Raw genomic sequence first — 11945 nt, 5'->3', positions numbered from 1 at the left:
TTTATCTACAAATTTTGTTTGGTATAGAAGCATTAATGGAAATTAGGAACTACTTAATCGTGGTGTTAAGTTAAAATTAGTGGCAACAATGAGCCAATATGAACATTAACATGCCATGTCCAAAAGATGACTCAAAGTCATCTTAAATAAGACTACTATGGGAGACATACAAATATACATTTAAATGTGATTCATCCACTACACTTACATTATATTGTGGACAACCAAATTGAAAGAAAGGAGTATGGAATTCAGCCAAGTGACTGAAAATAAGGCATCCATGTGAGGCATGCATTTGAATATTTAAGCATCTACTACTTTATGAAAGTATACATTGTTTTAGGAGGACATAACATGGTGGAGGGATCATTTCACATTAAATATTGCTCATTCATCTTGGCATAATTACAATGGACAAAGGATGGTGTATGAATCATTCACCACACATACAATTGTCTTGTAAACAATTGAAAAGAAAGAAGAAAGAAACAAGAAGGTGAGGCTTGGCCACACTTGGCCTAAAGTTGTAGAAAAAAATGGAATTTTAAGTGTAAAGTTAATGGAGTGACTCATGCCATAAGTGGAGCATGTGACCAACTTGTAGGCATCAAAGTTGAACCAAATAATGACTAAGGAATCAGCCATTACATTCATTTCAACTTCACAACAAAGAAAGAAAACCTAGAGAGGAAAGAGGAAGCTTTCGGCCAAGGGGCTGATTTTTGAGCCCTTTGAGTCTTGATCCAAAAATTATTTTCCAAGGTGTTTCAACCCTTTAGAAGGTCCCTAAAACGTGAAGATAGTCTTTGGAGCAACAAGAACCATTTCCATCTCAAGTCACCAACTCTAGCCAAGTAGAGAAGTCAAGTTGTCAAGGTAAGATCTAACTTTCTTTTCATGTATTAAGGGTGATGTAGATGTGTGAATATAAGTTGTATGCATGAAATAAGGTGTGTTGATGTTGGAACATGATGGTAGTTATGGGGTTATATGTGTTGATGTTGAAGTATGGTTGTAACTTGACGAACATGAATCGCATGCATAAAATCATGAAAGTTGGTGTTGGAATGTTAGTTGGCCGTAGGGACTGTTTTGGTGGAATTAATGGACTGATTTTCTTTAATAAATATGGTTGTTACTATCATAGATCTCATGGTAAAAAGAATGAAAAGAATTGGAAGGTTAAAGGTGAAGTTATGTTAGTATGAAAATGGTTGAATCTATGATTTTATGTGAGAGATGTTGAAGTATGGTGTAGCCGTGTGTGGACTGTTTTGTGAAGAAGTTAGTGAACTGTTTTTACTTGATATTTTGATTGTTATTATCATGAATTTTATGATGGAAAGGAAGGTGTTTAATGGTTGGAGTTGAAACTAAAGTCATTTGTGAGTTGTTTTAAGGATTATAAAAATGACGATATAGCGTAGTTGCGTATGAATTGATGTTGTACTTGTCGTGTGGATAGCTGGTCATAACTTACTAAAATTATATGAAAAAAGAAGACATGAAATGATGTATAAAAATCGCATGTGGTTGGCTTAGTATGTTCGTAAACGTTTGCAAGAATTCCGAACATCGTTATGTTGTCGGTTAGAGACTGTTTTGGACATGTTGTGGTAGTGGACTGTTTTGGACTTGTGTTTTCATTAAGTTGGAAAGAATAATTATAAGTTAAGAGTATACATCATATTGTATGTTGGATGGGCTGTTATAAGTTGTTACATGCAAACGTCAAGGCTACAAACTAATAAAAGTAACTTGAGAATGTCGAAGCCGTATGTGAATCGTTATTGCATGTTATGAATGTGGGCTGTTTAGAATATTGTGTGGGCTGTCCGGATTGGTATTGAACACATAATTATTGATGTTGTATTGGTAGTATGTGGTTGGTTTAGATACAAGAGAAAACATCGCCTAAACATCTAGAAAGGAGTTACTAACGTTAGAATACGTTTGAATCTCCCCGTAGCTTAATCATAGTTGTTGGCGTCTTAATATAGGTTGAAGTATTATTGGGTAGCGTACACATATTGTGTGACGAATAAGCACTAAAGACCTTGTCCGATCGGAAGCACTTCGAAGGAAAAAGCTTTGGCGTGAAAGTTCGTGACACTGTTCGGCATTGAGGTAGGTTACGGTTTTACTTTATGTCTAGACTCCGGTTAGCGAAACGTATGTAAATAGTAGTGATTGACGGGGAAAGCATGATAGGCCTTCGGGCATGGTGTGGAGGTAAATTCCATCTAGGTTGGTATTACCAGCTGTTATGTGGGCTTGTCGCCATTATTGTGATACTGTTATGTGGGCTTGTCGCCATTATTGTGATACTGTTATGTGGGCTCGTCGCCATTATTACGATATTGTTATGTGAGCTGTCATTGTATTGTGATTTCATGTATTTGATATAATTCTCTCTCTCTTGTTCTCCCATTTGGTCATATGGAAGAGGAAGGTTATTACCGAGAATTGAATATTGAATTGCAATTCCTAGTATGAATCTATGGAACCTATGATTGCGGTGATTATTGAGGTTGATTCCATGCGAGGCATGCATCCCATATTCTATGTGCTATGTGATGTAATTATCACCTAGTTGTATCTTTATCACATACTAGCTCCCTCACCTTATGAAAGGGAAGGGTAATATTGATGATTGAGCCGTGGGCAATAATATGACTTGTACTTGTTTATTGCATATTGGTGATATAATTGAGACTGATATCATGCATGACATGCTTTCATATTACTCTTATGTTGTTATAATGGTGAGGAGAGTGATTGAGAGACTCCGAGGTTTTTGCCGGAGATTGAGAGTGACAGAGAGACTCCGAGGTTTCTATATGGGAGATTGAGAGTGACAGAGAGACTCCGAGGTTTCTGCCGGAGATTGTGAGTGTTTGTTGCCCGAGGTTTCTTGCCGGGAACGATGGAGTGTCCGATGCCCGAGGTCTTTGCCGGGATCGTGAGAGTGTGCTCGTGATCCGAGGTTATATTCCGGAGCGAGTGGTACATGGACTTCGCGGGTCCCCCATGGGTCATGACTATGAGGCATTGCCATAGCATGTGTGTACGGGAGTGGAGTGTGAGAGGTGACTCTTGCATTGCATAACATTTGCATAGCACGACATTGCATTGTATAGCACTCCATTTGAATGGTCATTCATGTCATTGCATGGCACATTCTCTCGATTGATTCTTGATTTGTGAATTACCGAGTTGTTGTTTGTGAGTATTTATTTTAAAGGTTGGATGGAATCGAGGTTTATAGAATTCTCCTAGGCTTATAATACGAGATATTGAGATCCCTTGTGACTATCGTTAATGCAAGACTTTCTCATGTGCTAGATGTGTGCATTTGTGTTTGATTACTTATCTCGCTTACTTGTTAGTTGCTTCTTGTTTATATGCGTGAACTAACCATTGTCGGCCTATGATACCTACGAGCCTAGTGTTGTGCTCATACTACTCTTGCTACACTCCTTCCGGAGTGTAGAGTTATTTTCTGTGTGATGTTCGGAGTCTCACGACCATTTCGAGGCATTCGTCAAAGACGTTTGGGTGAGCTATTGCAACCCGCAGTCTCTCCTTAGATTTCGTTGTTCTCTATCCTTAAATGTGGAAGTCGTATCCAGTTTGAGTCTGTTATCTATTCAAATTGTAAACTTCTTAGAAGCTCTTGTATGAGTCTAGACCAGATTTTGGGAATTTCTTATAAATAAAAGTATTTATTCCGCATGTTGTATCAAATTAAGGCAGTTATCTGAAGGGTTCGCCCACCAGGGAGGGTTAGTGTGGGTGCCCGCATGATCCATGATTTGGGTCGTGACATGACATTATTAAAAAGTTTTCAACATAGTAAACACTTTTCACCTCTCTACGGATGCTAATGTTCTTTTATTAATTTAACCTGGAAAGATAAGTAAACTTAATGTGTTCACTTACAGGTAATGAAGTTGTTAAGTCGTGATTTGTTTATCAACAAGGTATACAGTAAGTAATTTATTCACATCTTCCCCTAAATTTCTTCTTTTGCAGTAATATATGTTGTATTTTATTGATTTTCTTGGTGTTAAGTTGATTATTATTTGGGAATATTTACTTGCATTTTGTGCTAAAGAAGTACTGGTGCTAATACAATTGCATCTATTTTTTTTGTGAAACAAGTGATAATAGTGATGTCGTACCTTGCTGCGTAGAGCCTACAATTGCTAATCTATGTGTGCTAGGCTTGATCTCAATCATAACTCTGTTTTCTGCGAATTCATAAGAAGTCTTCTATTGTGTTGATGTTATTCAATTCGAAATGTTCTGATGCATTACAGCCAGGAACTCGTAAGTAGCTGAGAGATGATCAACTGACTTGTTCTTCTCTGTTTTCCCTTGGCTCATTGAGGATTAATACTAGTCAAATAGTATTTTGAATGTAGTTTGACGCAGCGTGACACATCATTCTTTTTCTGTTGAGTTTGTTTTGGATGTTTTTTTGAACCGAGGGTTTATAGGAAACAGCCTCTCTACCCTGCAAAGGGAACCCAGACACCACTTGTGGGATTACACCGGGTATGTTGTTATTGTTGTTGTTGTTTGTTTTGGATACTTTAGAAGACTTAGTCAAGTAATTGGCAAGGCTTTTGGGCCATCAAGAAGTGGTAGAAATTCTTTGATACCAATTTAATCTAACATTTATGATATATGTGGCATACTCCTGTCAGTAGGTGATTTTTAGGTGCCAAAATAGTTGCATAACGTTTTATGACACCTTCATGATTTTAAGGCAGTATACAGAGGAAGTCATGAGCTCATAAACTACATCTACAAGATGCAATACATTTTCTGTCATACCAAACAACCCTTAGACTTCAATTGGAACACAATAAATGACCAAATGCAGCAATCATAAGACCAAAATAGAAACCTACAGACAATGCCTAGTTGTGTACTTTGTTGCAGGGGGAAATCACAACATGTTACCATAAAAGTCATGCATACAGCTGAGAAATTATTGATCAATGACAAATTGCAGAACAAGATGATTGAGCCCATTATATATGCTGTAACTCATCAAGAAGACCTAAAATCATATAGATTTCTAACTCAACTCTACATAGGTTTCAAAAATGTCAAACTCAAGCAATCAAAATATGAATAAAACTCTCCCACTTTCATTGTTTCTCTTGCACCTGAACTTTCACTCTAAGGGTGTGTTCGGTATGAAGGAAAACAATTTTCTCATGTTCGTTTGATCAAAAATTTTGGAAAACATTTTCTTTAGGAAAACAAATTCCTTAAAAATGAGGAAAATGACTTCCCTAATAAAAGTAGGGAAAACAAGTCCACAATGCATTCCACCAACCACCCAACCCACCCCCAACCACCAAACCCCAACCACTCCCACCACCCCACCCCCACCCCCCAACCCACCAAAAAATTAATTTTATTTTGAGAAAAAAGTTTTGAATTTTTTTTTTTTTTGGTTTTTTGCACCACCCACCCTCACCCCCAACTACCAAACCCCAACCACTCCCACCACCCCACCCCCACTCCCACCCCCAAAAAGAAAATTAATTTTGTTTTGAAAAAAAGTTTTGAATTTTTTTTTTTTTTTGGTTTTTTGCACCACCCACCCCCAACTATCAAACCCCAACCACTTCCGCAACCATGCACCACCCCACCCCCAACCACTCCCACAACCCATGCACCACTCCCCCCATGCCGCACCCTACCCCCCCCCCCCCCCATTTAAAAAAAAAAATCTTTTGGGTTTCTACACCACCACATCCCTCCCCCCCTCCCCCTCCCACCCCGCACCCCACCCCCCACCCCCCCCCCCAAAACCCCACCCCCCCGCCCCAAAAAAAAATCTTAAAAAAAGTTTTTTTTTTGATTCTCTACACGCACCCCCTATCCGCCCCCCCCCCCCCCCCCCCCCCCCCCCCCCGCACCCACTCGCCTGTTATATGCATTCATTATCTTTGCATGCTCTAGCTTCCTTTTCTCTTCCTCCGCTATATAAGGAGCTTTCTCAGCATCTGACATCTGCTTCCACCGGCTTTCCGGGCAGCAGCGATAGATTTGATGCTTGTCATGTAACTGATTTCTAAAATCCTCCATGAAAATGAAGTAAGCACTTGCAGGCCTCCTAGGTAACCTTTTTAGTTCCCGAGCTTTCTTCGTCGTGTGGAATACATAATTAGCTTTGGCATGGGATTTTTCTCCTTCATGAGGACACTGTTATGGTTGAGAAAATGAGCGAGAGAGAGAAAGATACTGCTTAGCTTTCTTCTCATACTTATGGTCAGGATAACATACATGTCTCTAACTAGACTAAAACAATAACAAATGTGGCAAACTTAATACAAGTCCAACAACAATTAGGACCCAACTCAAATATATACCAACATATACAATCGATTGACGTTTACCTAAATGTGCGTAGCAAGGATTTTCCCCATCTTTGGATGGAGCAACCTCAGATCTTGACTTGTCACTCTTCTTCGGCAGCCATCAGCGGGTTATAAGAGTTCAAGATCTTTGCATATTCGACCCTCCTATTCTGTGCCTCTGCTATATAAGGAGCTTTCTCAGCATCTGACATCTGTTTCCACTTGCCTCCACCAACTTCTCGATGGCGTCAAAAGATTTGATGTTTGTATTCACCTCCAGGTACTGCTTGTTAAACTCCTCCATGAAAACGATGTAAGAACCTAGAGGCCTCTTAGGGTTGTAAAGATCACTGACAAGCCACCGAAACATCTCTTCTTCGAGCGGATCATTTCGTCATCAGCTTTGACATTGGATTTAGCTCCTGTCATGATGAAACTTTTAGGGTTGAGAAAATGAACGAAAGACAGCAAATTTAATACTTATACTCGGGATAACATACATGTCTATAACTAGACTAAGAGTGTGCTTGGTATGGAGGAAAATTTTTTCCAATTTTTTCATGTTTGGTTGATCAAAATATTGTGGAAAACAAGTTCCTCAAAAATGAGGAAAATGACTTCCCTAATGGAAGTAGAGAAAACAAGTTCCATAAGTGACATTCCAAGTTCATTGTCTCCTCCTCGCCCACCCAATGCTCCCAACCCCCACCCCTTGAACATCCACCACCGCCGAACCCCCACTCTCCACCCCGCCCTACTCTCATAGTGTTTTGCTAGTTTACATATACATGCATTTGGGATAATATGTTTTTGTTTACTTACCAAACACTAGAAAATGTGTAAGAAACCCACTTATTTTCTAAGATAAATTTTTCCATTGTAACAAACACACGCTAAAACAATAACAAATATAGAAAAAGCCAAATGCATAAAGAAACGATGTTACCTAAATATAAGTAGCTAGAGTACTCCCCCGTAACTAGAAGGATCAATGCTTTCTTCCTCAGAGACGGATGATTCATAGAACATATCGACCATAAACAAAAGATTCAAACCAAAGAAGGAAAAAAGAACATGAATCATAAGTGATGACAGAATTAAAAAGATCGAGCAAGTGCATGTTTAAATTAACTAACTTGTTCCCTAGCACGCTCAACAAGTCGCATGATGTTATCATCCCCCTTTTTGGTAAGACGAGCCTTGAGCCTAGCTAGTATCTCATGGTCCCGAACCCCCGAGTGACGCTTATGGCTCCTGGCCAGCGGAGAAGGAGGCCGCGTGACCGCCGGGGTTTCAAAATTCTGGGCATCACCTTTTGGCAAATGAAGAACATTTGTCAAGTTGGTATCGATGCTCTCCCGCAAAAAAAGCTGTTAGTTACGCCGAGGAATTGATGAACCGGTGGTAGAACCCTCCTGCAAAAACACCTTTCTGGGTTAAAGGAACTCGCCATCAAAAGATGTTTTTGCAGGAGGGTTCTACCATCGGTTCATCAATTCCCCGGCACCAACAACAACAGGTTTTTTCTGCAGAAGCATCTGATACCGACTCGACAAATGTTCATCATTGTCCAAAAGGTGATATTTTATTTTTCGAAACCTCGGTGGTCGCTCCTTCTCCACTGGTCGGGCGCTGTAAGCATCACTTGGGGGTTCGGGACCATAAAATACCAGCTTGGCTCAAGGCTCGTCTTACCAAAAAGGAGGATGATATCATCATGCGACTTGTTGAATGTGCTAGGGAACAAGTTAGTTAATTTAAACATGCACTTGCTCGATCATTTCAATTCCTCATCCCTTAAATGATTCATGCTCTTGTTTTTCCTTCTTTGGTTTGGATCTTTTGTTTATGGTCGATATGTTCGATGAATTGATCATTTGTCACGGCGATACAAGGGAGATAAAGGGGTTGGGGGAGCCTTTGTCGCCCTAGTTTTATTGTCTTTGTGTACTTTTTTACCTTTTTAGCCTTCAACACATTTAGTACCTCTCTAGAAATTAATCTTATACCCCTCCTCTGATTTCTTAGGGGTCGTCTTGTTCAAAACCAAGATATCGAAGGATTATATCAATCTCACCTATTATATGAGATAAGTGATACCAAAATTTTGGTATGAAAAATAATCTTTTTTGGTTTCAGCTAATACCTCCAACCAAACATGAAATAATTTTAATCTCAAAATTGGTCCTAGGATAATCCGCCTAATCCCTTGAACCAAACATCCTTAAAGAATTTAATTTCGTTTAATTTTGCACCTAAATCTAATGAATTTCAAATTACAAATACTCACTTAAACTTCAAATACTACTTTATTTAAAATATTACCAAACTTATGTCTATAGGGCTATTGTGCAAATAATTGAGATAGTAATAAAATACAAAAATCTTCAATGGCTAGTAAACATTGACAGTTACAAACAACCAAAAACTATTCACAGCTAGCAAAAGCAAGTCATGACTAATTACATGAAATAACTGAGAAATTACTGAATGGTTTTGAATTATTCCGCTTAAATACCCAGTACTTAACTTTTAACTTCAAGAAAACTGGTAAAAAATTTAGGCGTCAACAACCAAATATAATAAAGATAAGCTTCAACTGGTGGGATTACACTAGGCATGTTGTTGTTGTAGTACTTATTGAGCTTCAACTTTTTCAATAAAATTCATATCAAATACATACCTAAACTCGAGATGTATTGGTAGTTCAGGTAGGAAACAAAAATAATGGATAGTTAGAGATGTGAAACTTGTGAGGAAGTGACAATTCAATGTTTTTGACCATTAACTCTAAATACTCACTTAAACTTCAAATACTACTTATGTCCAAAGGGCTATGTGCAAATAATTAACATAAGTAATAAAATACAAAGATCAGAAGGAGAAGTGGGTGGGGGGGTATCTTAAAAGTTATAAACAACCGAAAACTATTCACTGCAAACGCAAGTCATGACTAATTAGAACCGAGAATTACTGAACTGTTTTGAATTATTCCACTTAAATACCCAAAACTTAACTTTTAACTTCAAGAAAACAGTGTGGGCGCGGGCGTGGGGGGTTGGGGTTGGGGTTGGGGTTGGGGAAGGGAGATATATAGGCCTCAACAACCAAAAAGAAAAGAAAAAAGTATAGAATAACTAGATGTTGGCACGGGCCCAATACGCCTAATATGAGCTAACGACAAACATAATATTAATATGACGACATTTTAGTTCGAAGAAGTATGTACAGGAAATTATTTGGTTTCATTTCATCTCAAAGTTTTTGTTCCGTTCAAATCTTTACATTCTACTGGTCCTAACCAAAACTTTAGTAGTATAATTGAATAAGGTAACATAACTTATTATTTTTTAATTATGAAAACATTCATTTCTTAAGTTGTAAAGCACTAAGAATCTAACATTCTATCTTTTTTACTATCGCTTAATGCTATAAATTTATTAGGTTTGCAAGAGATATATATTTGCTTCTTAGATTGAATTCTATTTTATACAACAACCGTGTGAGTCATTATACATTATTCTCCCGAAGATCAATCATTTCTTATTTACCATTCACAAATAAAGATTAGAAAGTTTAGCGCATAATTCAAATGCGTAATTTATCTCGACAAATAGCAGAAAAGTTGTTAGCATGATACAACATTTGCTTCTGTTCTTCTTTCATAATTATAATGATATATTGTTAATGAGTACTTTTATCATTTATATCAACTTAGTGAAAATATTATCGTGTAGTCTCACATCATAAATGTATTTTCTTTAAAATTTAATTTAAATTCTACTAAAGTTTATGTTATATAGTTACACATCAAATTAATTTCTTGACCATATATTTTTCTTTTATTTCAAAATTTGTTCTTATTACTGTTAATTGGTTATATAATTTCTCAAATTTCAATTATTTTATTCATTATTTTTTCAGCTTTTTAAATAAAAATTCGCTTGAATCTTTTTACTTCTATTACTAATAAGTTGTATGTTCAAAACACAATTAATATAACACTATAATTTGTGCTCCATATCCAAAACTTTATTATATTAATGTTTGCTACGAATACAAAGTTTGCGAAAGTTTATTAATATTTCTATATCTTCTATCTATATCTTCTTTCTATATTAGAAGTGACAATTACGGGTACTAACAAGGACGAACAAGGGCAATTTTGTAATAATGAATGTTATTTCGTGGGCATTTTAGTACTTTTCTTTCTATACTTTTAAGTTGTGTAAGTCCTCTTAAATGCTGGCCTCACGTCCTGCCATAGTAGAAACATCTAACATTTCACCTCCACATTCCATCAATTTTTAGGTTTACTTTGTTTATCTATTGCATATTAGGGGTAATTTTGGACCCCTCTCAACTCTCAAGTATATTCTAAATGAAAATTTTAGTACGCATGTTTCAATTTATGATATATTTTTTGTTTTTTGAGTTTTAAATTATGTAAACTTTGATTAATATTTTGATTTTTTTTAATCATATTCCATGATAATTCAATTTAGCATCGAAGATTAGTCACGTTGACTCTCAAGAAACGAAAAGTATCACATAAATTGCGACGAGGAAATAAATGTTAATTTTTAATTTTAATTCCAACCCACCTCAAAACTTTTGGAAATGTATAATTCCTCTATTTGCTCGGATTAATTTTAAATACATGACATGACAAAGAATGTTAATTTGATAAGAGAACTAGATTCAATATATTTATTAAACAATTTGTAAAGCTTTATTACTGCAATTGCATATTTGGAAATAAAAAAAGGTGGCCTAAAATGATTTCATCTAATAACTAGAAAAATGATCTTCTTACTTAAACTATAACAATAAACAAAACTCTATGTACTTGATAGATTTAGTTTTTTTTTTTTATAATTATATATATATATATATACAAACTGTTACATCCCGTATTTTGGACCCTCGGGTAAGTCAAGGCAAGTGACACAAGTTGCGTATGGAAAATTGTAAAGTCGGAATAATAAGAAAGGCCAGGGGTAAAAAGGTAAACTTGCAAGACGACTCATGGAAATACGGAGAAAGGCTAGGGGCAAATTTGGAACTAAGGAAAATATTTTTCATGAATTAAGAGAAATCTCCTAAATTTTCGAAAAGGGGCCACTTGGCCGTGGCCCCACTGCAAAAAACATGGCCAAATAGAATTGAGCCAAACAAGGGACCATATGGTTGGTTATAATTGGAAGGGCTATATGTATATATAAAGGAAAAGATGACTAATTCATCTTAATTCCCTAGAACTTTCAAGAAAGCAAAGCAAGAAAGAGAGAGGAGAAAGAACAAGGCCAATTCGGCCAAGCTTGAAGAAAAGAGAAAAAAAAACCGAAAAAAAAAGAAAGAAAAAAGGAGAGAATTCTCAACTTGTTTTTCATAGCCAAACAATCCCTTGGAGAGTTCTTAGTAAGTTGAAGTGGTTTGTGGAGCAAGAAAACACATATTCATACAAGTTGTTGAATTGAGTCAAGTGAAGAGTCGAGGAAAAGGTAAGGTTTAATTCCTCCTTTGTATGTTATGAGTGTTTATGCATGTTGTGGATTATGA

At 36.7% G+C, this 11945-nt stretch overlaps 1 protein-coding gene across 1 annotated transcript in view; it reads right to left on the bottom strand.

Moving 5' to 3' along the window:
- Positions 1-6421: 6421 nt before the first annotated feature.
- LOC132037379 (uncharacterized) overlaps positions 6422-11945 on the bottom strand; it is a 50368-nt gene continuing 44844 nt past the window's right edge. The window contains exon 3 of the transcript XR_009409861.1: positions 6422-6862. The gene's annotated coding sequence lies outside the window, so the exon portion shown is untranslated. The remainder of the gene's footprint in view (positions 6863-11945) is intronic.

The sequence above is a fragment of the Lycium ferocissimum genome, chromosome 11 (assembly GCF_029784015.1).
Source record: "Lycium ferocissimum isolate CSIRO_LF1 chromosome 11, AGI_CSIRO_Lferr_CH_V1, whole genome shotgun sequence".
Taxonomy (NCBI): Eukaryota; Viridiplantae; Streptophyta; class Magnoliopsida; order Solanales; family Solanaceae; genus Lycium; species Lycium ferocissimum.
This window is presented reverse-complemented; position numbering and strand designations above follow the sequence as displayed.